Below are 9171 nucleotides of genomic sequence, written 5' to 3' on the forward strand. Positions count from 1 at the left end.
TGTGCCCAAGCTGTCAGCCTGCTCTGCCAGCTTGTGTCCAGGGTGCACTTGGAGCCTCCACGAGGCAGAGCTGCACATGGGAACTACATTGTTTTACCTTAGCCTTTATTCATAGGATCATAGAACGGTTTGGCTGGAAAGTGACATTAAAGATTGTCCAGCTCCAACCCCCCTGCCTTGGGCAGTGACACCTTCCACTACATCAGGTTGCTCAGAGCCCAGTCCAGTCTGGCCTGGAACATTCCACAGATGGGGCATCCACAACTTCTCTGAGCAATCTGTTCTAGTGTCTCACCACCCTCACAGTAAATAATTCCTTCCTAGTATTAATTGCTCCTCCTAGTATTCATTACTGCTTGCATGTTGCTTTAAAAGCAACACAGGTAGTCACACAGCCTGCAGGGCTAAAGTTTGGTGATGCCAAAACCTTGAGGATAGAGTCCTGTGGCAAAAAGGCTTTGCTGTGTGCCTCCACAGGTACTGTCAAGGCTGAATTGCTTCATTACCTGTGCTCTTCTTTCCCAACTTGTTTTTCCTTTGAGTGCCACTCTGTATTACTGCTAACACTGTTACATTTATTTAACTTCTACCTTAGTTCTCTGGTGCAAAATATGGGGAAAGGTTTTTTCTCCCCTGGAGGTATTTTCCCAGCAGTCCAAGAGCTGAGTCCTGTCAAGAGTTCAGCACACTCCCATGGGATTTAGCACTTTAGAGGGCTGAGCCCATAAAACCAGACAAGCAAGGACTGATGCCCATTTCCACATGCAATAGGATCATATTCTAACCTCAAGGTAGTGCAGATGTTTTTGGTTTTGCTTCCTTTCCCCTCTTGTGTTCACATGGTGGATTGATGGGATGGGGCATTGCAAAAGAAATGGGGGTTTATGGTAGTGCAGGAATGTGAGCAATTAGCACACAAGGGAAAAATAAGAGTGCTGCCACAGTGTGCACATTTAGAGCTTGATCCAAAGCTCCTTTTATTCAGTCATGGCAGAAATCAGTGTCTAATTTTTCAAACTTTTTCAGAGGTTGTTAAATCTTTGATGGATACAAACTTTTGAATAAACTGTTTAGTAAGATTCTTGCCAAAAGGTTTATGGTAGAATGTAATGGAAAATAAAATGTATTTCTAAGTGGGAATTATTCAAATCTAAGGTAATTTTATATCTTGTACTTTGGTTATTCGTTGCCATTTTTTATTAAAGATTTTTCTCTTTCCATGCATTTTACCCATGAAACTCCCCATTACTGATCCTGGAGGGTTTAGTTCAGACCACACTGGAGAAGTGGCACAGGACCCTGAGCAGCAGTCAGTCAAAACTAGAACCACCAGCTTCTGTGGCCTTACTATTCAGAGGAACTTTGGTTAGGGAAAGTGAAAATGTGTCCATTCTGTAGATGAGAAGAATTAAGGGCCTGTGCCCTGTGTAAGGCACATGGCAAGTGTTTCCATTTGTGTATTCAGCTGGGCACATCCTCTCCACTGCAGTCCCTGTCAGGCTGGGAGAGCTGCAGATTTGCTCTGCTCCTTAAGTGCCCTCACCCTGTCTTGCCCCAGGAGAGTTGGAGCTGCTGCCCTCAGTAATAGAACAAAGGGGTAAATTAAATCACAGACTGCAAGTGCTGTTATGAGGTCTGTTGATCATGTTGTCCTCCGTGCAACAAGCAACAGACTTAGGACCCATCTCCCAGTAGTGGACTATACTCTGCCCCATTTGTGGGGGTCTCCCTGACTTTCCTGTTGGTTTGTTAGGCTTTTTTTCTCTCCCCTATGGCTTTAGCAATACATCTGCAGACAAGCAAGTACAGACTCAGCACTGGCACGGGCAGAGAGTTGTGGCATCTGATTAACAAGGTCTCCCTGAGGTAGGCAGAACTCACTAATGAAAATGACCTTAATGAAAGATGTTTGTTTCATCTACTGCTGCCACAGAGGCTTGAGACCCCAAGGAGACTGAGGCGCAGCTGCTGTTTATGCATTACAAGAATATGATCTCAAAACTGAAAGGATTATGTCCTCATGGTGGCTCAGGCCAGTAAGGGAAGAGGTCTGAGTGCTCTGTACAGCTCCTGTTCCCATTGTGGCATTGCCTCTGTTTTCTGGCAAAATTAAATATTTAGGATCTTTGCATCTTGCTTATTTCCACTTGCTTTTAAATTCCTTTTTTTCCACACATCCAGCCGCACCTTTTCTCTCCATTGTTACAACAAGGCTAGATGTATAGGAGGAAAAAAGGGACTACTATTCCTCTCCTAACAAAACAAACACGAAAGAACTCCAGAGCTCTGACAAATCTGCAGTGAACTTTGGCACAATCCTGCAGCACTGACTGTATAACTCCATTTATCTGGAGGTCCCTGGGAACACCCATAATCTGTAAATAACTTAAGAAAATCAGTGGAGCTGGCAGAAGACTTTGAGGAAACTGGTCTTTACTTCTCTTGCCCTGGAGAGCAGCAGGGAGAGGATACCAGCTGGTTTTGGCAGGACTACACTCCAGCAACCAGGGTGACATTAAAGCACTCTGCTTTGCAAAGCTTCCTGGCATGTTCTGGGGCTGAGGCTTGCGACTGCAGCCTTTGTATACTTTAGTCCCAGGGATATAACTGAGCTTCCAGTAATCATGGTATTAAGTTTTCTCGCTGCCTTTCTAAAGCTCTTGGTATTGTGACAGTGATTTCAACTGGTCAAGGGCAAAATGAAGCCCACATAAGTATGATGCAGCAGAAAAAAATTTATTCTTTAGCTGTGACGCAGATACACCAGCTTTGTGTTTAAAAACAGCTTTTGTTGACAAGGTCATCTAATGTGCCATTCTAACCCAAAGCTGGTTTGAGATCTTACAAGAAAAACTGCCAGTGGGTAAGGGTTGGGTTTTCTTTTTCCTAGCAAACATCCATCTTTATAGCTGCATAGGATTAGAAACATCATTAAATCAGATCTACCTCCTGCCAATTGTGAGCCCTGCTGCAATTTGTTTAACTACCCACCAGCAAGAGAATTGTGAAAGCTGGATTTCATGCCTGCTGACTGCTATTTACTGCATTTATCCTTAAACTGTGCTTAAAGGAGCGTGTAGCTAATTAAAAGGCAAGAGTCACCACACCTTTAAAACTGCATTTTCTTTCAAGAGACATCTCTCAATGCATCAATATACTTTTCATTTTAAAGCCAAACACTGTAATTCTCACTAACTTGTTTTGAAGCACAGCCTTGCTCATAGCCACATTAAGGAGTTAAAGAACCAGTACATGCAAGAGGTATTGGTATGCCAGGTGGCCTGGTGACCTTGCTACTGGCCATGTTGTTCTATTTCTGGTTTTCATGAGGCTTTGTAGTGGTTTTGGAGATTCTATTCATGAGAGGGAACCTTTCCATACCTCCGTGTTCTGTAGGGTGGGAGGGGTGTCTGGGCCATGGTTCCCTCCTGCTCCTTAGGGCACTGCATGGGAGCCCATTGGGGAGTCTGAACTCTCATATGGGAGGCCAGGAAAGAAACTGTGCAACTAGATCCACATCTGCTGTGCTTCTGGGGCACTGCATGGGAGCCCACTGGAGAGTCTCTGAACTCTCATATGGGAGGCCAGGAAAGAAACTGTGCAACTAGATCCACATCTGCTGTGCTTCTGATTAAAGTATTGAGTCTCGAGAATCAGTATTTCCCCCTCCCATTGCTTGGTGAGTAGGAAACCCAGCAGGTTTCAGTTCCCAAAACCTTCACCCAGCAGCAGTCCCCATCCCGGTCTCGTTTCTGCTGTTTTGTTCATGAGAAAGGAAGCAGCAGGCTGCCACACTGGGGCCCTGCTCACCACCAGGGACAGCCTCTTACTTCCCTCCTCCTGCACATAGCCTGATAGCTTAGGTGCTTAGGCAGGTGTGTAATTTCTCCTTCCTGTGACCCCTCAGCAGAGTCCTTCTGGAGAACGAGTCGTCCAGGCTCCATCTGAAGGCTTCAATAGTCACTTGTTCTGCTGTGCTTTTGTAAGGATGCCACCATTACCAGGCCTGGGGAGCTCAACTAGGTCTCTTTAGCCCCAGGTGTGTCTCAGATGCAGGACCTCATCCTGTAGAGTCTGCCCTTCTCTTGGTGATGCTTCCTGAAGCACCAAAGTTCAGCAAATTTTACAGTTTATATAGCCCGTGAAACCCTGGGGAAAAAGACATGTAAAATGTCTGAAACAGTTCATTGCTTAATTATCAAGCTTTGATTTCAAGATAGCTTTCAATATGAAACAAACACACATTCTGCACTTGTGACCAATCACAAACACCAGCCAGGGGCTCAGCTCGTGGCAGAGCTGCACTCTGTTCTGCAGTACTCCCTTCTGGCTCCTGCCTGCTGCCATCCCCCCAAAGCGAGGAAAATGGAAAAGCTTGTCTGTAGAAAAGACCACAAATAGCTTGTAAACAAAAGGAAAGGTTTATTTTGCTTAGAGCTCAGAAATAGCATACAATCCTAATGTTACAAAGTACATATTGTAAAGCTCTGTTCCTAGGGAAAATGGGTTCCAAAGAAACCAAACATGGCATCACTGTATTTGTTTGTTATAGAGCAGTGCCAGGAGCTTACGTAGAAAACTATGTAGGGTATAGACCACAGTAAACAGGAATTCTGTTCACCCTGTGCTGTTTAGTATCAGGAAGCATTATGAAAGCTTGATGTTGAGCTGTAATAATCTCATTTCAAATACCACTGTGCTGTTAATATGGCGTGTTTTATACAATGTTTTTTCTGCTTCCTCCCTCTAGTTGCCATTTTGCCCCTAGTGGGTTGAGGGTGAGGGGAGAAGAAATTTTTAAGGATTTGTTTATTTAAAAGCTTATTCGTTTACAAGAGGAAGTTTTTCATATTCAGGCCAGCTACATTACCATTATGTTTGCTTTATTTATGTGAAATACATAAGCATAGATGATGGATATTTTTGAAGCATCAAAAGCAGTGCTTGCTTCAGCACTCAGGTTTGGAAATATGACTTTATGAGATAAAGTTAGCAAAGTTCTTCTGGAACATAAGTTCGCAACTGCCAGCTAACCTTAGACTCTGAAGTAATGGCATTGATTTATGATTTGAGCAATAATTCTTGTAGTGGAATGAAGTCACTAGCATAGCAGTTAGGAAACTGCTTTTACATTTCTTTACACCGGTCCTATAATTTCCTGGTACTGCAAGAAGCAATGGCTGGAGTGCTGATGGTCTCAGTCAGGTATGGACCACGCTGCCGAGGCTCCTTGGCAGGTCAGCAGGTGTTACTGTGCCAGGAAAAGTGCCACGTAAGGTAACTTTCTCCATTTTGTAAATGCTGAGAGGTCTTGTCTTCCCTGTGTGTGTAAGACCACATGTTTAGCAAGCTATAGGCAGAGGTGGCTTGTTAAATCCCAAATTTCCCCCATGTTAGACCATGTTTGTGTGCGTGCTGAGCACTGAGAAGTTGTGAACAGCGTTTCTGCGTGTGCTGAGCACTGAGAAGTTGTGAACAGCTAATGGATGTCTGATTAGAGATTATGTTGTCATGAATTTATGCCTCCATCTCATAGGACGCAGACTGACCGCAAGATTTTGTTGCCCAGAGAGCTTCACATCATGAATTAGTTAATAAGGGCAATGTGCTAGAAGCTCACTACACACATTCTGTAGAATAAATGTGCAGGTATTGGCATGCTAAATGAACAAGGCTTTCATACAATTTGTGTGGCATAAGGCAAACTGTTACATAAAGTTGAAGCTAGCATGTGCTTGTTGCTTGGATTGGTGTGGAAATATGTGTGGGTTTGACAGAATATAGGCTTTATTGCTAATCTTATAACACATTCTTTAGGGTGAGGAAGCAAAAAACATTCCTGGTGAATCTGTAACAGAGGAACAGTTTACCGACGAAGAAGGCAACGTCATCACGAGAAAAGTAATCATGAATTACATCACTGCTCTGAGTCTTTGAATTCAAGTAACTTCTTTTAACATACTTTCTCCCTCTAGAATCTAGGAAAAAAAAAATCGATACTTGTCATGTATTGCTTCCCACAGATCACCCGGAAGGTAGTAAGACGCGTTGTTATCCCCCATGAGAGGAAAGTTGGTGAAATGGTAATGGAACGGGAGCTACCAGGAAATAACAGTAGAAGCAGAGGGTTGTGTTGACTGCTAGAAAGTGCTGCTAAAGGGCTGGAGGTTTGCATTTAACAAGAAGCCTTGGCAAAGTGCGGTGCTTGCGGTTATTGGCAAGTTGTGCGTTTGGGTAACAGGGCAGGGGTGTCTCTCTGTGATGTATGTGGGCAGGGGCAGTGTCAAAGGGGCCTGGCTGAATTCTGTCAGCACAGAGCATTAAGGTCTGTTTCTGCAAACAGGCAGCAGGCTTAAACCATAGGTTTGGGGCCTGTTTTGTGCCATCAGGAGGAGCTGTGTCTGCGTGTTTTGTTAAGCCCTTGCAGAATTTGTGCCTTACACCTGTAGGTGTATTGTGTTGCTTTTCCACCAGCCCAAAGGAATGAGCTGCAGTCTGATCTCTACTGGCCTCTCACTCACCTGTGAAATACCCCTGTGCTGGTGACTGAGGGTTTGCAGGATTCATGGGAATGTGAACATACTCAAGCAATGGTCTCCTTTACCAAGAGAGGATTTTGTCCCTGGCGATTAAAATTGGAAGCCCTTCTGCAGGGCTGGAGTATGTCCAGCTTAATCACACTGAAAACGAAAAGGAAGGGCAGGGCTGTTGTGCCCCAGCACACCCTGCTCAGCCCCTCCTGCAGAGGACTCCAAAGGGCACAGGCAGGAGTGGGCAGGCTGTGCCTCAGCTGGTCTCTGTCCCAAGGAGGCCTCGGGGGTATGGACATCACCTCTGGAAATAAATTATTTCAGAGGAGCTCATGCCTTCTTCTTCAGCACATGGCCCTGGGAGGTCTTTGCTCCAGTAAAACTGTCATTGGGGTTAATGAAATTCTTGTCTGAGTGAAAACAGATTAAGAAAGGAAGATAACAAATACTCTTTATCTACTGGTAATAATATTTTTTTTAAAAAAAGGCAGAGGGGACACACATGCCACAGTAATAACAGAATCAGAAAAAACATATTTTCATTCCCTCTTTCATAGGCATTTATCAGGAGAAAAAAATTCCTACCCAGCAAAGGGGAAACATTTTCAATTTGCTGGACCAGATTAGATTAGTCTGAAACTACAAATAGTTACAAATACATCAATGCAGATCACCTGAGGGGTAAATTCTGCCGACAGCCACACATAAACAGATGCCTTTCTCCGATGTGAGTGAGGCTTGTGATTACTGGAGTATTTATTTTTAGATGGTTATTGAGCTACTTTTAATGAGCGAAAATGAACTTTATTTTGGGGTTTGCTGTTACAAAGACACTGAAACCTGCACCGCTTGTCACTGTCATTGGTTTTACTTCTGCACTGCTTCAGTGGTGGTTTTTGCTTGCTTTCTTCCTCCTTCCTTTATTCCGTTACTAACCTGCTCACTTTAAAGCACAGACGTTGTGAAACATCATAAGAGCAGCCACAGCCTACGCTGTTGGAAATGTCTGCCAGTCCAGCTGACCCTGGAGGCCGGTTGGGAAAGGTGATTTTCCTTGACAGTGGCACTGGATCCCACTGCAGTTGATGGCAGGGGCTCTGCTGAGGACTGTCAGCTGGGCACTCCAGCCCAGGGATCGTGCCGAAACTGTAGACCTGTGTTTTCTACTTGAAGATGATATTTCAGACCTGTGCTTTTGCAGCTCAGCAGAGTGGATAAACAGAATGCGTGTGTCTTTGAAATGAAGCGTTAATGTGATTTACCTGCTTTTTACTTATCCTGTTATAGCACAATGTGGAGCCTGTTTCAGAAGCAGGTTGATAATTACGAGTACTCTCTGCAGACTATGTTAATGTTTATACTTTTCTTTTAAAGCAGGGAGAAGCTTATAAGGTTAAGACAAAGAAAGAAGTCAGACACGTGGAGAAGAAGAGTTACTCATGAAAGCTGAAAGCCAACCACTGAACGGTCAGTGTGATCAATTTGCTTCCACCGCTGAAGGCTTTTGCCAGCACAGCGCTGTGCAGCACAGGGAGTAGCACCTGGGCTGCACAATGGCTTGCTTGCCTCTGCTACCCTGACATTGCTTTCCAGCTGCAAAGCTGAATAGCTGGCCCTTGATCTTGTCAGCAGAAAATGACCCTGTGTTCATGTATAGAAATTAAGCTCTATTTCTTGGAACATAAAGCAAAGCAATACTGATGCATGTGTACGATTCTGGGGACTTTTACAAAGTCTAGTGTTTGTAGTCCACAGCACTTTCTACCCTTGAAAATTAACTTAAACACAAATAGAAAAGGAGCTTCACACAAGTAAATCTGCTGGGAGTGAAAGGCTTCTTCCACAGTCGGGCATGTGATCTGAGGGCAGTTATGCAAGTCAAAGTCCTTGTAGAGCCCGTGAAGTGTCTCAATATTTGCCAACAAATAATCCCTACCAACTGTTTCTTGTGAATTTTATTGATCCAGCCTTAACGATTGTAGCAAACCAGCAGCTGGTGGTATAAGGACTTCTCAAACTAAAACCAAATGCACAGACTAAGTCACCCTTGCATGGACTCTATAACAGCATATTGGATCACCATGAAGCCAGGAGCTGCTTTGTCTCCATCACATAGCTACAGTCACACAGAAATGTGCCTGTAAATACAGGAGGAGTCCATCTGTGTCTATCAATGCTGGCCAGTCAGACATGGCTCTGAGTGCTTAGGTTTACCATGTTCATGTCTCTGTTTTACTCAGAACTTTGGTGGGTTTCAGGACATGGGCAGAGGAAGAGCTTAGGAAGTGCAAGTCTATGTGTTATCCTTTTCCTGTACATCTGGTATAGGACTGACTGATTTAAGAACAGGATAAAGAGGACCTGGAAAATATACCAGGACAGTGATGTGGAGTAAAAGGACAGAAGCAGAACTTCTTCTGAGTCACTAGTCCCTTCTGACTGCTGCAGTGTAAGGTAGCCCCAAAAACCACCTGGCCATGGGCTTTCTGTGTGTATTAGTAGTGCCATTTGAGAACACCAGCACTCAGTGCTGAGGGATTAACGGGATCAAACCCGAAGTAGCAAGCTCTGTGAGGCAACTGGCATGATTTCAGCATCTGGTAAGCACCTACTGTGTCCACCTAGCACACCTGCTGAATTC

At 44.3% G+C, this 9171-nt stretch overlaps 1 long non-coding RNA gene across 1 annotated transcript in view; it reads left to right on the top strand.

Moving 5' to 3' along the window:
* Positions 1-7901: 7901 nt before the first annotated feature.
* The window catches only part of LOC103808131, a 4670-nt gene continuing 3400 nt past the window's right edge, over positions 7902-9171 (top strand). The window contains exon 1 of the long non-coding RNA XR_624787.1: positions 7902-7997. This is a non-coding gene — a long non-coding RNA (uncharacterized LOC103808131). The remainder of the gene's footprint in view (positions 7998-9171) is intronic.

The sequence above is a fragment of the Acanthisitta chloris genome, unplaced genomic scaffold, assembly GCF_000695815.1.
Source record: "Acanthisitta chloris isolate BGI_N310 unplaced genomic scaffold, ASM69581v1 scaffold30088, whole genome shotgun sequence".
In the NCBI taxonomy this organism is placed as follows: Eukaryota; Metazoa; Chordata; class Aves; order Passeriformes; family Acanthisittidae; genus Acanthisitta; species Acanthisitta chloris.